Genomic DNA, 20148 nt, shown 5'->3' on the forward strand with positions numbered 1-20148 from the left:
TATTTCTTCATCAGAAAATTCTTACATGTCAAATGCCAAAACATTCATGTATTTTACAGATATATATATATACACATTGAATTTGCTTCAATTTCTTTATTATGCATACTATCTTACCTCTAGGACCATACAATAGTATTTTGTTGGCTTTCTCCTGCTTATACATTTTCCTACCTTTATTTTTGACTAATATCTACTACTATTTTTAGGTTTAAGTTGAAATATCATGCACTCTGGAAGGTTTCTATGACTCCTGAGTATAAGGATATATGAGTCTTTTTTTTCTTCTATTAACCTCATTTTTATTTTTTAACTGTAGATAAATATATATCACCATTTCAAATAAGGAAGAAATATTAGTACTCCCTCATTCACTGCACCACTATTCACAGTTGTCAAGATGTGTAAACAACCTAAATGTTTATTGACAAATGAGATGGTAAAGACAATATGATATACATATACAATGGAATATTATTCAGCCTTTAAAAAATAGGGTATTCTATAATATACAACAGCATGGGCAAATCTTGAAGCCATTAAGCTAAGTGAAATAAGACAGTCACAGAAAGACAAATAACACATGATTCCATGTATAAGAAATATCCAAAATAACCATATTTATGGAATCAAAGAGTGGAATGGTGGTTGGCAGAGAATGGAGGTAAGAGGAAATGAGGAGTTACTAATCAATTAGCATAAAGTTTCAGTTAATCAAGATGCATAAGTTCTAGAGATCTATTATACAACATTGTACCTATAGTTAATAATACTGTATTGTACATTTAAAATTTTGTTATAAAGATAGATCTCATATTGTGTTCTTATAATAATAATAATAATAATAATAATAATAATTAATAACAATAATGAAAGCCAAAGACAGTTAGTTCCAGGAAAAGTTAGTTCCAGGAGCAGAGAGAAATCATCACATGCGTTTAGACAGAAGAATCTTGTAGAAAATGGTTCACAATGCAGTACAGAATAAGATATTTATTGAGAAGTCTCAGGAGAAAATATGACAGCAGATCCTTGTTCTCGGTTTCTTGGAATTTGACAACACTGGACAATACTACTGGTGATTAGAATGTGGTGATCACTATGAGAAGAAGAATAATTAGGGCAGATTATATGGCAGAGATATGTGTAGGGGGAATTCTAGTAAAGGGGCTATAGGCAGGAAAGGGGCTTCCTGACATCCTCCTGCTTATAATCGAGTTACTTTTCTGGACTGGTTCCATGCTCTTTAACATGGTGAATTAGGCATAAGAATTGAAACAAACAAACAAAGTGGCTTCATGGAAAACTTTGAAAAGTTCCACCTTGACTACTATCGTCACCAATCCAGAATGGCACTGTTAGATCTTTTCATAGAAAACCTTACTTGGTCTTCTAAACATACCTATAAATTAAGTGTGATTATCATTCCCAAGTCTAGATGAGAGAAAGCAGAAAGGGGTTTGAGAACGTGCCCAAAGTCATGAAAGTATTTAATAGTAAAGCTGGGATAAAAACACAGGTACTGAGTTTAAACTCTTAAACGTATTCCAAAGGTGAATCAAAAAAGAAATAAATTAATGAATATTTGGGAATGATAAAACATGCATCTGTAAGGCTATTAAAGTATGTGGACTAAGTTATTATGAAAGAGACATGTTTAGGCAAATGTCTCTCAACTGGGAGTAAGTTCATAAATTTTCCCAGAGGTATTTCAAAAAGTCTGGATATGTTTTTGATTTTCATATCAGTGGTCAGGGACAAGCTACTGGTGCAGAGTGAAAGAGAGGTCAGGGAGGCCACTAAACACCATGCAGTGCCCAGGACAATACCTCACAACAAATACTTGTTGTACCCAGCAGGTCAACAATACTGCTTAAGAACCTTGTTGTATATCTTATATGAATCATCTCAATTTTTCTGAATCTAAGATTTCTCATTTGCTAAAAGGGGAGAGTCATATATACATAGGAGTCATGACAATCAAAAGCAAGATAGATTGTGACATCCATAAGAATACCATACATGTACTAAAGAGCTTTAACATTTTAGGCTTAAGTAGGCTAATTACATGTTTGCTGTGTTTTATTTTAAATATTGTTTTAGAAAAAAAATCACTCTGATAGAAATGGACCTGTGGAGGTGGGGATACAAGAGGGATCTTCAGACCCATCTAGCACAACTGACTTATTGCACTGATTAGAATCTGAGGTTGTTTTTTTCATTTGTTTGGTTTTTGTTGTTTATTGGCTTTTAGGTTTTTGTTTGTTTTACTTTTGCCACTTCATTTCTGACTATGAACCTGAGGATAATGTGAATTTAATCTTTTCTTGCAAACAATGATGCCTCATTTCTTATATCTAAAAACAGTTTAATCTATGAAATGAATTATATGTTCACAAATCAGACTGTCTTCAGGTAAGCTGTGTGTGCATGCACATACACGTGCATAGACACACATACATACACAACAAATCCAATTTGGAGCTGTGAATTATTATTTGAAAGGTGTAGGTTTCACATGAGAAATTTCATCATCTGAAATTGCTTTGTCATTGAGGATAATAAGAATTAAATTCAGCTACTGAAAGGAACAAAGACAAATATTGAAAGATGGGAGACTTTACTAATCCACTGCAGAACTGTAGAGTCTTCTGTGAGATTAGACTGAGGCACCATTTGCAGAAATCTCTAACTGTTTCAGTTTATTAAAAGATTAAGAGTAAATCTATTTGGGTAATATGTGGTTTGCAAGACAAGAAATTTCTCCAAAATCAATGTTTTTGCTTTTTTATTTCCTCTCAACTCACCAAGAGGTAATCAACATGGGAGTAGCTCTGATCATACTAAGAGAACATTCTGATCTTCATTAGTGCAGGGTCGATGCAAGAAATTATATTTCACATCAAAATCTAGAGACAGTTCCCCTAGAATTAAAACCCTCTTCTGTTTCAATACATCAAGCCTCAGGGCTTCATAATCCCCATAATTAATACACTACTGTGCACACAACTTTCAAAATAGGGCTTTGGAAGTTGCAAATACAGGCTGCATGTTTGAAAATCAATAAAGTGAGATATTTATCTTCCTTTTTTACTTTTTTTTCACTTTTGTGGGATTAGAGAGGGGTGAGATGTGAGACGATGGTAAGGAAATGTCAGAAAAAATATTAGTTTTCCTTAGCCTTTAACTAAGGTTTAATGTTACCTTCTTTATATGCAACATTGTATGCATGAAATGAAATGCAAATTGTTTCCCAGTGATTTTGTTTTGGGTTATTAATGCATTGGTGAATCTATTCTTTCATTTAGTCAATAAAATGTTACTTGAGCATATGTGCTACTCACTATGTTGGGCATAAAATGTCAAACCAACACAGGATCCATTTCCTCTAGGAACTTAATGTCTTAAAGGGAAGCAGTCATAGGAATACAAAAACACAAGAAAAATTGTATGAGGAGTGCCATGATTAACATAAAAACATGGGGCTGTAATACCAATGAGGAAGGATGGAGGCTGTCCCTTTCAGAGTGCTATTGAGAAAGATTTGGGAAAGCAAGACTGGGTGTGCTCAAAAAGCAAGAGTAGTCCAACTTCCCCTAACCCTCACCCTCCTGCAAAAAAAGCAACTCAAGAGCAATTCAGTCATTGGGTAACATATATATTTTGGGGGGGGGGTGGAGGGTATATGAATAAATAAAGTAAAAAAAAAAATATATATATATATATGTTACCTTATTAATATCTATATCTATAGAAGGTGGGAGAATAAAAGTGCAACTAGTGTTTTCGTTATATTCCTAGAGTTTACAGAATTTCATTTCAAGAAACTGTAAGTTGGTTAATCCAAAAAACAAGGATGCTTACTTATTTTTGTGGTTGCATGGGATTCTTGTTCTCTCTCCTTTCAGTGGTGAATTCAGAGCAAGCTTATCTCTCTCTTGTTCCATCACAATTATATAGTGGCCTGTTTAAGTATTGCTCATATTCTGTAAAAATTCTTTAAGTTCAATAGGGAATACTGCTGGCCTATCAACTCCTGTCTGTCAGAAACCAACTGCCAACTATCAGGTCCATTTTCAAAATGTATTTTCTCAACACGCTGCATGTCATTGAATTACTTCCATACAAAGATATTTATATAGTCCTCGTCTTATTTTTTGTTTTTTTTTAATCATATACAATACTGAAGTGAATATCTGCAAAGATATCTTACAAAGATGTGATTTCTCAGAATTAGGGATATAAATATTAAGATTATTAGATACTGCCAAATTCCCATTCAACACATCAGAACCAATATTCATTATTTAAACCCCTTCCATCACTGTGAGGAAGTTCATTTCAATTTATATTTGTTCACACCGTCAATATTGACAGTCCTTTTGTTTGCCAATCTAATGGTGTTATGTGTGTGTGTGTGTGTGTGTATACATACATACATATACATATATATATGGTGTGTATATAGATATTTGTAAATCTAATGGTGTACGTGTATACATATATATATACACACACCACATATATACATAGTCGTTTGCCAATCTAATGGTGTATGTGTATGAATATATATATGTGCGTATATATATATATATAGATAGATATAGATAGATAGGTAGATGTGTATATATATGCGTATATGTGTGTATACGTATGTGTGTGTATATATACATATATAGATGGGTATATACATAGATGTATATATATGTATGCTTATGCATAAACATATACAATATATGTGTATGTATATATTTCTATATACCCATATACACATGTGTATGTATGTATATTGTATTGAAAAGCTTAATTACCTTAGTCAAGGTTGTACAGCTGATAATGAATGAAAGACTTAGCTTTTCACAAATAAAATCACTGGTTTCATTGTCATCCCTCTGAATAAGTCATCATTCATATGTTGATTTTCCTCCTGTAATTTTTTTGTTCTGTGGATTACTTCTTCCTTTATCCAAATTTCCTTTGATTATTTTTCTCCATACTAATTTTTAAATAGTTCTTATATCTTATGGAAGAAACAGTTATTAGCAGCTAGTGTCTCCATCTAGTATGTTACCTACCATGGAAGCTGATTTATATTATTTTCTCACAGAGATTTTTGGGGAGGGCATATAGATAAATAAAGTACAAAGTCTGGAGAAAAAAGGCATACATTTTAAAATACTGTTAAGGGAAATCCTGACATCACTTACATAGATAGATAGATAGATACTCTATTGAGTCCTAAGGTTTAATTTAAATTTCTATTTTGTACTTTCATAAAGCTTACCAGATAAAATTTACTCCATGGCATTATGCTGAACTTTTGCCCATGGTCATCTACATATTTCTTTCAACACTTTCCTGATTTATCTAATATACTGGAAATTATCTCTCTAGCTTTTATATATATACTGTGTCTTTATATGAGAAGAAAAGTTACACTTTATTTTCTATTTTTCAATGTTTCACATGTAGAGTAGATACTGAAAAAACAGAATAGATGAGAATCGTTGGAAATGTTAATGTCCTTTATTTGCAATTCCTCTGACTACTATTTCCTTTTGAAATCACTTCATAGTGGACAGAAATAATTGTCTACACATCTGTTTCATTTAGAGGCAGCTGAACTTAGACTTCAGAGCCAAGCCATTCTGGTCTTAAAAGCGAACTCTCTCATTATCAGCTGTATAACCTTGACAAAGATAATTAAGCTTTTCAATACTCAATTTCCTCATCTACAAGAAATGGGGAGTTGTTATGGTATACTTCCAGTAAGCTGTTTACATGGTAATACAAGGAGGCCTTGAGTACATTACTTCTCTTTGTTGGATGTAACAGATGCAAAAGATATCTGTGACTATTCTGACTGAGTAAGGCTAACCATGTATACTTTGTCTATGGAAGATTGTTTTTTTCCTGGTTCTTACTATAAGAGATTGTAATTCAGGAAAACTGGATGAGGGGAGCACCTTATACTTTATTTTAAAAATACTGCCTTCAGAAACTACTGTTTAAATATTTGAACAAAATAATCTGGGTTTTTTTTTAGAAATTATATTTTAAGAAATAGTGATCTATTTTCTGATTAATATATTTCTTAGTGTGACTGATAGCCATTTTTCTTTTATTCCTTGTTAATAAAATTCTGACATTATTCAGACATCCTGTGCCTTCCCCTTCTCCCAGAGAATGTGAACTAACTCATTTTTAATTTAGAATTTATAAACTTCTAAATAAATCATGGAAAATCCTGTTGTCTTTGATAGTAGGGCTGTTTATATGGCCCAGTGTTGTCCAAAGAGATATAAGAATAAGGCCTTATGTAGACTTACAGTAAATTTTTCATTTCTCTTAAAAATAGACTAAGACAAAATAGACTAAGCCATGCTTCCACTTTTGGTTACTGAAATGCTGTATGTGATTTGTAAAACCATTACAACCAGGTGTTTCCTAGAGATAGTTAATGAGAAAAAAAAGTTCAGATACTGAGGACAGAAAATTATGGATTTTTGAAAATCTATGAGGTAACTCACCTATAAGCCAGGTTTCTGTTGAGTAATTTTTATGTGACTTAATATATATTTTTTTTTAATTTTAGATGTCTATTGATGTACAATCAAAATCATTTCAATTGTTTATAAAATAAATATTCCATAATAATTAGCACTTTTATTCATTTACTCATCCAATAGAAAATTATTGACTGTCACCTATATACCAGGTGCTAGCCAAGAAAAGATTAGCTCAAAAGCTGATATGATGACATACAAGAAGAAGAATATATTCTCTTCCAATTCTCAGAAGAACATGGTTCTGCCAATAACTATGTTCACCATTTTCTTCTGCGAAAATGGTTTTACGAGTAACTATACTTATAATTTCCTCACAGGATAGAGCATCACAATTGTGACAGACAAGTTGAGAATCCAGATGTGACATGGAATTGCAGTACCACAAGGTAGATACTCTGTACTCATTTTATGACATGTAGGTCTAATTTCTTAAACAGTGTAAACATATTGTTTCAGCTCACAGGAAACTTGGAATAGTGATTGTCTAATTCTATTTATACATGAGGAGTTCTATTTATTAGATCATTACAGAATTAACCAAATTAAATGTGGCTTTTTTGTTTGTTTATTTGGTTGTTTGTTTTATGTGAAATATAGAAATGGGAATGAGAAAAAAATGTGTCTGGAAATGAGGAAATTTAAATGCAATAGTACAGTCTGGAGAAGGGAAAAGAAAGTGACTTTCTTTGAGTGCTTATCATACATCAGGCAATTAACTTATTTAAATCCTCAAAATAAGCATGCATTTTTTATCTCCATTTTAGATATGAGAAAACTGAGATAGAAGAAAAAGAAATGACAACCCTTCAGCATGAAAACGTGAATTCACATACATCAATACTTGAAATAAAAGCGGCCTCTTTTCACATTAGGTTAACTTAAAATTCCCTTCACTTGGAAGGTGGGATGATATTGTTTCATGGACTAGACTGGAAATTTTCTTTGAACTATGGGGGAACAAATAAGAAAAAATGATGGCTTATGTCAGTGAAATATCAACAGTGAGGCAGGGATCTTGGTTAAGTAGAACACATGTATTAGCTAATTATTGCATTAGAAAAATGAGAGTTCACTGTTGCCAGATATTAACTTTTTTGAGACAAGCCAGAAATTTGGGTTTCTATATATCAGGGAACAAGTAATTCATGTTTACAGAACATTAAGGCAAAAATAAGCTACTGAATTCTGATAGACATATTTAAGAAGATGAATATAATATAGCCAAGAATTTATGACAAGTATAATTACTATAAATCAGCAATTCCTAGCGAAGCTATTTATAAAACATTTAAATAATATTTCCCAAAACTTCACTGATTGCCAAATTATAGTATGCAAATTATTTGTGACCTAATTACTGTCACTGCTTATAATTAAATTGAATATCTAGTATTTTGTAAAAGGGAAGAAAGACTAAAATTATTTTCAAATGTAAAATTTTTATCCCTATTTATAGAAATTAATGATGTAATATTAGACATTTATTAGATATGTATAGAATAATTTCTGGTTCTGCTCATGACTGAAAATAAAAGATAATGTTGCATCTGTTGATAAGCAAAATTTCTTGATTTTTCCCATTTTATTTGGAAATATTTTAAAATAATTTCAGACTTACAGAATGCTTCAAAAATAATAAAAAGAACTTGGGAATACTGTTCCCCAGTCTCTCTTTCCCTTCCTCTATTTCCTAGTCCCTTCATCCTTCTCTCTCTTACTATATTCCCCCAAATATTCATACATAATTTTTTTTCAAATCACTTGAAAATACATTAGATACATTGTGCTCCTTTATCCTTAAGGAGTTAAGAATGCATTTCCTGATAATAAGGATATTCTGGGGCCCCCTGGGTGGCTCAGTCAGTTAAGTGTCCGACTTCGGCTCAGGTCATGATCTCACAGTTGGTGGGTTCGAGCCCCGTGTCTGGCTGTGTGCTGACAGCTAGCCCAGAGCCTGGAGCCTGTTTCAGATTCTGTGCGGCCCTCTCTCTCTGACCCTCCCCTGCTCATGCTGTCTCTCTCTCTCTCAAAAATAAATAAAAAACATTAAAAAAAATAAGGATATTCTGTTACATAACCATCAGACATCAAAAGCAGGGAATTAATACTGATATGTAGTATCATTCAATCTACAGGCTTTATTCAAATTTTAATGATTATCCTGGGATAAAAAAAAAAATTCTGTCCTGTTATCAAATTCAAGGTCACAAGATGCATTTAATCACATCACTTATAATCTCATTCTAAAAATTTTTCTTAGTCTGCCTTTGTCCTTCATTATCTATATGTTTTTAAAGAATACAAATATTTATTTTAAAAATCTCTCTCAGGGAATACTATGAAAAATTATATGCCAACAAACTGGACAACTTAGAAGAAATGGACAAATTCCTAGACACACACACACTACCAAAATTCACACATGAAGAGACAGAAAATTTGAACAGACCCATAACTAGTGAAGAAATTGAATCAGTTATCAAAAACATCCCAACAAATAAGACCCGTAGGCCAGATGGCTTCCCTGGGGAATTCTACCAGACATTTAAATCTGAGTTAATACCCATTCTTCTCAAGCTCTTCCAAAAATAGAAATGGAAGGAAAACTCCAGACTCATTCTATGAAGCCAGCATCACTTTGATTCCCAAACCAGACAGAGACCCAGCAAAAAAAGAGAACCAGAGGCCAATATCTTTGATGAATATGGATGCAAAGTCCTCAACAAGATACTTGCAAATCAAATGCAACAGCACATAAAAAGAATTATCCACCATAATCAAGTGGGATTCATTCCTGAGTTATAGGGCTGGTTCAATATTCATAAATCAATCAATGTGATGCATCCCATTAACAAAAGAAAAGATAAAAACCATATGATCCTGTCGATAAATGCAGAAAAAGCATTTCACAAAATACAGCATCGCTTCTTAATAAAGACCCTCGAGAAAGTCGGGATAGAAGGAACTTAAACATCATAAAAGCCATCTATGAGAAGCCCTCAGGTAACATCATCCTCAACAGGGAAAAGCTGAGAGCTTTCCCCCTGAGATCAGGAACACGACAGGAATGTCCACTCTCACCACTGTTGTTTAACATAGTACTGCAAGACTTAGCTTCAACAATCAGAAAACAAAAGGAAATAAAAGGCATCAGAATTGACAAAGAAGAAGTCAAACTTTTCACTTTTCGCAGATGGCATGATACTCGACATAGAAAACCCAACAGACCCCACCAGAAGCCTACTAGAACTGACCCATGAATTCAGCAAAGTGGCAGGATACAAAATCAACATACAGAAATCGGTTGCATTTTTATACACCAACAATGAAGCAAGAGAAAGAGAAATCAAGAAACTGATCCCATTCCTAAATTCACAAAAAATAAAATAAAATAAAATACCTAGGAATAAACCTAACCAAAGATATAAGAGATCTGTATGATGAAAACTATAGAAAACTTATGAGGAAAATTGAAGAGGACACAAAGAAATGGAAAAAAAAATTCCATTCTCATAGATCTGAAGAATGAATAGTGTTAAAATGTCATTAATACCCAAAGCAATCTACACATTCAATGCAATCCCAATCATAATTGCACCAGCATTCTTCTCAAAGCNAAACAGCCTCTTTAATAGATGGTGCTGGGAGAACTGGACAGCAACATGCAGAAGAATAAAACTATATCACTTTCTCACACCATGCACAAAAATAAACTCAAACTCCACACCCAAAAAACAAATAATCCAGTGAATGGGGCGCCTGGGTGGCCTAGTCGGTTGAGCATCCGACTTTCGCTTAGGTCATGATCTCGCGGTTCGTGGGTTCGAGCCCCGCGTCAGGCTCTGTGCTGACTGCCAGCTCAGAGCCTGGAGCCTGTTTCAGTCTGTGGCTCCCTCTCTCTCTGNTGTGCTGACTGCCAGCTCAGAGCCTGGAGCCTGTTTCAGTCTGTGACTCCCTCTCTCTCTGACCCTCCCCTGCTCACGCTGTCTCTCTCTCTCCTAGAAATAAATAAAACATTTAAAAAAAATAAAAACAACAACAACAACAACAAATAATCCAGTGAAGAAATGGGCAGAAGACATGAACAGACACTTCTCCAAAGAGGACATCCAGATGGCCAACAGAAAGATGAAATGATGCTCAGCATCCTTCCTCATCAGGGAAATACAGATCCACACTGACATACCACCTCCCGCCAATCAGAGTGGGTAAAATGAACAAATCAGGAGACTCTAGATGCTGGAGAGGACGTGAAGAAACAGGCACCCTCCTACACTGCTGGTGGGAATGTAAACTGGTGCAGCCCCTCTGGGAAACAGTGTGGAAGTTCCTCAAAAAATTAACAATGGAACTCCCCTATAACCCAGCAATAACGCTCCTGGGAATTTACCAAGGTATACAGGAGTGCTGATGCATAGGGCACATGTACGCCAATGTTCATAGCAGCAGTTTCAACAATAGCCAAATCATGGAAAGAGCTGAAGTGTCCATATATGGACAAATGGATCAAGGAGATGTGGTTTATCTATGCGAAGGAATACAACATGGCAATAAGAAAGAATGAAATCTGGCCATTGTAACAACGTGGATGGAAACTGAGGGTGTTATGCTGAGCAAAATAAGTCAGGCAGAGAAGGCAAATACCATGTTTTTACTTATAGGTGGATTAGGAGAAAATTAAGAGAGGACCATGGGGAAGGAGAAGGGGAAAAATAGTGGGGAGAGGGAGGGAGGCAAACCATGAGAGACTCTTGAATACTGAGAACAAACTGAGGACTCATGGGGGTGGGGGAGAGAGGAGAGGGTGTTGATGGGCATGGAGGAGGGCACTTGTTGGGATGAGCACTGGGTGTTATATGGCAACCAACTTCACAATAAACTATGATAGAAAAAAAATCTGTCTCATGGGGGGCCTTGGTGGTTCAGTTGATGAAGTGTCTGATTTAGGCTCAGGTCATGATCTCACTGCTCGTGGGTTCAAGTCCTGCATTGGGCTCTATACTGACAGTTTGGAGCCTGGAGCTTGCTTCAGATTCTGTTTCTTCCTCTTTCTGTCCCTCCCCCACTCATGCTCTGTCTCTCTCTCAAATGAATAAATGTTTAAAAAAATTTCTATATAGAAACTTGATCTAATGCCATCTATTGAAAACTATGACCATAGTAAAAAAAAATGTTTATCAAGGGACTGTCAAGGATTATATAAGGAATATGTCTATCTCATTTATATTTTCAAATTTAAGAATATGAAATCACGAATATTATCAAATTAATTAACCTCAAATCTCAGTTATGAGTTCTATTTATGGTCTTCTCTACCATTAAAAATTTTAGTAAATTGTAATTGTAGTAGTAGTCCATATTATTAGTCATTCCAAAAACTAGCCGACACCTAACCAACTTTGGATCTTATATAATCTCTATCTATTTTGAATTCTGTTCCATTTAATCTTGCTTTCAACCTTTAGTTTTTTTTTTTTTTTTGTTATACATGCTTTGAAACTATTTAGCTAATCTTGAACGTTTTTTCCGATGCTGAGTTCATTAGTTTTGTGTTTTCTTTCATTCTTATACATGGAAGGCTTTAAATTTCCCATAATTATTGGTTTTAGGGAAACTTACTTTTTTGATATGTTCTATTCTCTTTCTTTTAAAAAGTCAAAATATAAACTATTTTTACTCATTACCTATTTTCACCCATAGGTTATTAAGTAATCAATTTCTAAATTACCAACAGAAAAGAATGTGAGCTTTATTTTTATATTTGAATTTTGACTGAATTGTACAATTAGCAGAAGACAAACTTTGAACTTTCAGGGAATTGCTTAATGACCAAAACATGGTCAATTTTTTATAAATGATCTGTGAATGCCTCAAAAGAATGTTGATTTTTGTGATACTGAATGCAATGTTCCACAGATCTCAACAAATGTTGAAATCTTGCTATTTGATTATTTTATATTATTTGTGATCTTTTGTCATTTTTTACTGGTTTTTCCAATATTTGGTTAAATATAACTATTAGAATTTGCAATTTCTTCTGGTACTTCTGTCCATTCTGACTTATATAATTTAAGGCCATATTACCAAATAGAAAACAGTAATTAAACTGTGATTTTTATTCACAATTTATCATTGTCAAGTAACGGCCACCGAAATCTCTCATTTTTGCATTAACTTCCATTTTTCTGTTACTAATGTAGATATACAAGTTTAAATTTGGTTAGTTTTGGTATATATTATATTTTCATTTATTTTATAAGTCTCATAATTATTGTTTGCTTTCCACTGCCCTATAACTTTGGGGTATTCCTGGAAGCTTTGATTCAAACAACTTTTTCTAGAGAGGCTTTCCATTTGCTCCTGCTGAGCAATCAGGCAAACCTTGGGTCCCTTCTGCTTGGTAATGCCTCCATCCTTGTTCTAAGTTTAAGGGTTCAAAGATCTTAAAGGCTATGAATTCTCAGGATAGACAAAAGTACTATTCCCAAAGCAGGAGAGGTGGCAATGAGAGATCAGTCTTCCTTTCACTATAAGAACATAGCCTATAAGACCCCAGACTCTTATGGGTTGGTCTTCCCACTAGACTTTCCCTTGTTCAAACCCTGAATCCTAACCTCTGAATCTTGCTCATAGGGGTATTAGAACCAAACCAAAGAACAGCAACAACAACAACAAAAGTACTTGTGATGTTCATTTTAGGTTATATAGGTTTTGGTACTTCTATATTCAGCATGACTCCCTGATTACAGGGTTTCTTTCCAAAATAGGGCTAGAAATTTGGCAATACTTTTTCAAACTCTCAGACATTTGTTTGTTTTAACTCAGTATTTAATAGCTGTTGTTTCCAGAGTCAGTGTTGTTCTGACTCAACCTAGTCTGCCACTATCACTATGATACACTAGAGTCCTTCCATATATATTTTTTACTCCAAAAATCCTGTTTTCTTGACTCACTCATGTAAAAATTGTGATTTTTATATAATGCTAGCTCATCAACTCCAATATCTTTCTTAATTTTTACAGCCCAAAAATAGTTTTCCTAAAAGAGGTGTGAATTATCTGTGCAATAGAACTATTGAGCTGCTATAGAAAACCCCACAAATGATTCATAAGTGAATTAGGCTTCTTAATTTTAAATTTGGAGGAAATTATTTATTAGCTCCTTACACCTACATATATTTACAATAGCATGAAGTTTGGCAATCAAATCCCTCTTTGTGAGATATAAACCAATGCTGTCTTCCCCTCCACCAGCTGCCAAACCTGGAAAGTAACTCCAGAATGTCCATCTAAAAGTTCTTTTTTTTATATAAAATAATCAATACATAGCATAATGTCTGGCTCATGCTACACTTTTAATGTATATTTGTTGACTGAATCAAAATGTCAAATTGTACCTGCAAATTACCTTGCCTGTGTAAGAAAAACTTTAATAGGTTGTTAAACTGTTGTTTGATGTTTATAATGCATTTAAGATAATGGATATACCTAAAAAAATTCACGAAAGAAAGACAATTAAGATTTGTACAAATTTACATTTAAATCTCTAACTAGGCATATGTATTACACATATATCTATATGTATATATCTATATATGTGTGTATGTGCATTCTTCAATGTAAATCTTTGGCAACATTTTATTTTGTTTTTACATGAGTTCTTAAACACACAAATTAACACTGAACGTGATTTCTCTAAAAGTGAAAGTAGAATTCTCTCTGGGGAATATGTTTATCCTTTATGTCAATACTCAGCTTTTAAAAGGGAATGCTAGCATCATTTTGGAGTGTGCCAAGGTGTGTGTGTGTGTGTGTGTGTGTGTGTGTGTGTGAATACATTTCAAAATGATAGATGAATTAAGTAGCAAATCATTCTTTAAGGCATGGGGAAAAAAAGAGGTTACTCTGCTGGCTGTTTTCCATTTTCTCTTCCATATTTACTTTCCTCCCATTTCTCCACTGTTCTCTGCCCTGGGAGGTTGGAAAATAGACTGTACTCACAGCTTCCCTTGATGTGTTGCTTTGATTTCAGTTTTGATGAATGGAGGTACTAATATTAGTTCATGAGGGAAGATAGTAAATGTACAGATTGTCTAGGATGTGTCCCTCAACCAAAGGTCACTCTTTTATTACATTTTCTTCCATTTATACTAATTTGAGTTGTCTATGTGTTTCCTGTTGCTACCTGAGTGATGTAGACTGTTGAGAATAAGCAGGGGAAGGAGTTGTAGGTTACCTGAAAGCCACAGAAAATGGCCAACATCATTTAATTAGTACTTAATACAAATATATATATTACTAAGTACAAGTACTTTATGACAAAAATATGTACTATAAGGCAAAAATATTACTGTCAAAATTATTCAAATGACTCTGGGTCACTGATTCTCCATAACTAACATTAAAATGAAGATTTTATCCTAACAAGGAGTTAGCAAAACATGCTTTGAATATTGTTTCTGCTCATTGATCAGTACTATTAGTTTCCTTAACCCCTCTGAGCCTCAGTGTATCATATTTGAAGGGGATATTATTACATGTTTTGAAGGACTGGTTTAAGGATTGTGTGAGATAATGCAAATATATCCTAATACTTAGCACATGGTGTATCCTTATTTAAGACGCATACCTTCATGTTCCAAAGAGAATAAAAGAAAAAAGCAAATGTGTTGTCAATAATACCAATATAATATACATACAAATGTGCCAATGCACATAATTTTGTTCTTCTTCATTCAATCATTAATTTCTCCATTTATAGGCAAATCCCTACAGGAGTCTTCATTATTATTTCTTATTGAACATTGTTCTTGCTCCTCTATCAAAAGGGTCCTTCCTATTTTCTTATTTTTATTGCTACTTTTGCAGCTTTTTGAAGTATAATTGACTTACAATACACTCCACATATTTAAAATATGTACGATTTAAAATAAAATAAATTTAAAATACAATTTGATAAGTTCTAAAATATGGATACACCTGTGAAACCAGCATCACATCACGATTATGAACATATCTATTGCCCCCGACAGATTTTCTTCAAGTCACTTTATAATCTTCTCCCCTCCCCCAGGCAGCTATGTATTTACTCTGTCACTATGGATTATTCTATATTTTCTAAATTTTTATATAAATAGAATCATACAGTAGGGACTCATTTTTTATCTGTTACTTTGTCTTAGCAAACTTATTCTGAATTTCACTCATATTGTTGCATGTGTCAACAGTTTATTCCTTTTACTAGGTATTCCATTGAAGAGCAAACCATAATTTATTTATCCATTCAGGTACTGATAGATGTTAGGGTTGTTTCTGGTTTTTTACTGTTAAAATAAAGTTACTACTAATAATCATGTACAAGTCTTTGTATAGGCATATACTTTCATTTCTCTTCAGTAAACACTTAAGAGAAAAATGGCTAAGTCATATGTTCGGTACACCTTTAGCTTTTTAAGAAACTGCCAAACTGTTTTCAAAGTGGTTGCATGATTTATACATCCACCAGCAGGGGATGAGCATTTTGGTTGCCTAAACTTGCCTTGGTCAGTCTTTATTCTAAGAAGTGTGTAATTGCGGGGCGTCTCGGTGGCTTAGTCGGTTGGGCGTCCGACTTTCGCTTAGGTCATGATCTCGCGGTTCGTGGGTTCGAGCCCCGCATCGGGCTCTGTGCTGACTGCCAGCTCAGAGCCTGGAGCCTGTTTCAGTCTGTGACTCCCTCTCTCTCTGACCCTCCCCTGCTCACGCTGTCTCTCTCTCTCTCTCCTAGAAATAAAAAAAAAAAAAAAAAAAAAAAAAAAAAGAAGTGTATAATAGCATGCATCTGGTTGTGTTTTCAATTTGCCCCTAACAAATAATGAGATTAAGCTTTTTATTCTCACATGATGATGATGAGTGACCTCACAGTAACCAATACCCAATTTGCTTCACATTACAGCAACATGGTAAAGTCTAAATTGCTTAAATTAAAATTTTAGTATAGAGTTCAGTTCTTATATATTGTTGTTGCTTAATTCAACTTATTTAAATACTAGCAACAACAGTTCACACATTTCTCCCATCCCTGACTCCCTGGATCTAGCGACCTGGAACCTAGAACCTACAGATCAGTCCTCTGTACCTATAAGCTTGGTTTTATTTTGTACTGTTAGTTTCCACATATAAGTGAGATCATATGGTATTTGTATTTCACTGTTTGACTTATTTCATTTAACATAATTCCCTTGTGATCAATACATGCTATTGCAAATGTCAAGATTTTACTCTTTTTTATGGCTAAATTACACACACACACACACACACACACACACACACAATTTCTTTATCCATTTACTCATCGACAGGTACTTAGATTGTTTCCAGATGTTGGCTAGTATAAACAATGAATGAAATTGGGGGTGCATACATCATTTTGAGTTAGTGTTTTCATTACGTTATTTTAAGAACGTTTTAAAAGGCAAAGGCCTTAAAATGTTCACCTTTATAAAGAGTTCCATTTAGTCCACACAGTAGCCAAGTTTATTTGTTTTTACTATTTCAAGGGAAATTTTGTAAAACAAAATTAATTTTAGAAGACTGTCTCCAAGATCCAGAGACTAGTATAAATCTAAGCCATACATTAGTCACAAAATATAACTCAAGTCTACGTATATACTAGAGAGACTTAATAGATTCACATAACTAAAATTTCTAGGAGCCTCGGGGAAGGCCAGACATTGCTCTGTGTCTTGGCTCTGCTTTCATCTGCCATTGTTTAACTCACAGGGAAGCTTTTCCTGTAAAGACACAAGGATATTTCCTGCCTCTTAGAAACAAGTGTTTATTCTTCCTACCTACCACTGCTGTATAGAAGAAAGCACTACTTTCCAAACAGTACAATTGATAGTTCTAAGGTAGACTATCATTGGCCAGACCTGGACTAGCTTTCCATTCTTGAGTCCCAGCCAGGATTATCTTAGGCTCTAATTAGGGGGAAAAAATGAAAAGAGAGAGAGAACTCTTACTATGCCTACATGTAAGAAAAATGTAAGAAAAATTCTATAACCAAAGGATGCTAAGCTGGCAATTAAAAACAAAACAAAACGAAAACATGCCCACCATAAGGCATTCTTTGTTGACAAATAATTCCTATTAAACACATCTCTATAAGATGTTTGGCTATTAGATTGTCTGATTCTATACCATTAATTCTATTTTCAGTCACTGAATTACAACTATAACACCCTGGGGTCAGATTCCTTGTTAGTTTTTCTGAGCAAGGTTATCAATTACATTTCCAAAAACTGTATGGAAGTAGTTCAGAGATTCCTGAGGCATACGATAAAGAAAACACAACTGATTCCTTCTACTCTCAAATCCAAGTTCTGTTCATGTTCCTTAAACCTGTAGTGAACCAGTAGTATCACTAAGTCAACAGTCTGGAAACTACTAGTTGCAGCTTCAACATATAAAGACCTTGACAATCATCACTCCCATCCCTAAAACCAGAAAAAAAAGAAACAAACTGGAAATCAATTACTTTTCTTAGTAACAATCTGAAATATGGGGTGCCCAGTGGCTCTTTTGGTTTAGTGTTCGATCCCTGATTTTGGCTCAGGTCATGATCTCACAGTTCCTGAATCTGAGTCCTGCGTCAGGCTTTACACTGACAGTGGAGCCCTCTTGTGACTCTCTCTCTCTCCCTTCCTCCCTCTCTGCCCCTCCCCCATTTGTGCTCTCTGTCTCTCAAAATAAATAAATAAAATGTAATAAAAAACATTGTGAATTATGGAAAGGCAGGTAAATTCAAGGAGTCACAATAGAGATCAGGCTACTTAGGGTGAAAACCACTGGAACCATAAACCAAAAGAACATCTAAGTGGTAATTTCAACCAACTGTTAGAGGCTGAGTGTAGACTTGGGTGACCGTGAGGAACTGTTAGGAAAGGCAGGCTGAGGGAGCTTCTCAAGTTTTCCTGGGATTTACCTCCAGGACCCCTATCAGTTTCCCATGGCAAGGGGTCAAGGAAGATCTTTGACAAGGAGAAAGGAGAGTTAACATTGTCAAATATTACTGAAGCATTCTGTATAACAAAGGGATATTTATAGGGAAAAGGGTTTACCAGAGCCTAATCTCCAAACCATTATGGTCTACAGTAATGGGAGAAGGGTAGTACTACCATTAAAGTCCACAGTAGCTTTCCTGTCTCAAAAATGATAGACATATATAAGAACTACTTGTGAAGGCCACCATCTACGGGTACAGGTCTACTAAAGACTGAGATTTAATCATGATATTATGAATATTTATAAAATAACTGTAACATTTATAAGGAAATGCAGAAAAAAGAATGACCAACAAAATACTGAAAAAAGGAGGAAGAGGAGGACGGGAAAAAGTTGGAAGATTCACATTATCCTTTTTCAAGATTTACTATAAAACTACAGTAATTTAGACATTGTAGTGTTGCTGAAACAATAGGTACATATATCAGTGGAAGAGTTTAGAGACCCCAGAAATAGACCCACACGTGTATAGTCAACTAATGTCTGACCAAGGAGCAAAGATCACTCAGTAGAAAATTTATACGCACTTCAAGAAACAGTGATGGAGCAAATGTACATCCATAAGCAAAAAGTAGAAGCTAACATAGACTGCATACCTTTCACAAAAATGAAAGAAAAATGGACCATAGATCTAAATAAAAATGGATAACTAGAAAACATTCAGAAGGAAACACAGAAGAGAATTTTGTTGGCTTTAGGTTTGGTAAAGAGATTAGTACATAACAGGAGAAGCATAAATGTGTGAGAGCAAAAATCAATAAAATGGACTTTATTATCACAAATTCTGCTCTGTGAAAGACACTGTTAAAAAATGCAAAGGAGTAACAGACTAGGACAAATTATTTGCAAAGTCATATCTGACAAAGGGCATAATACTCACAATGTACAAATAACTCTTAATAATCAACAATAAGGGGGAAATGGACAAAATATCTGAACAGACCTCTCATAAAAGAATACATGCAGATAGAAAGTAAGCATCATTTTTCATTAGTGAACTGCCAGTTCAAACGAGGGATCACTTTGTAGAATGTCTGAAATACCCCCTGAAATTGACAATATTTACTAATGCACAGGAGGAAGAGCAATGTAACTTGCCTTCTTTTGCTGTTGACACTGAAAAATGGTAAAGCTACCTGAAAAACAGTTTGGAATTTTTTTATAAAGCAAAATAAGGTCTTAACTTATGAACCAATTTGAAACTTTGTCTACACATAAAAATCCACACCAAAAATGTGAATGAAGCTAGGCTATATTAAAATGTCTATACTACCCAAAGGAACCCACACATTTAATACAATTCCTATCAAAATACCAAGAGTATTTTCCTCAGACTTAGGACAAACAATCCTAAAATTTGTATGGAACCACAAATGAAACTCTATAGCCAAAGCAACCTTAAAAAGGAAAAGCAAAGTAAAGGCATTGCAATTCCAGATTTCAAGTTATATTACAAACCTGTAGTGATCAGACTAGTATGGTACTGGGACAAAAAAAGGCACACAAATCAATAGAACAGAACAGAACCCAGAAATGAA

This window comes from Crocuta crocuta, unplaced genomic scaffold (genome assembly GCF_008692635.1).
Source record: "Crocuta crocuta isolate KB4526 unplaced genomic scaffold, BGI_CrCroc_1.0 scaffold152, whole genome shotgun sequence".
Lineage (NCBI taxonomy): Eukaryota > Metazoa > Chordata > Mammalia > Carnivora > Hyaenidae > Crocuta > Crocuta crocuta.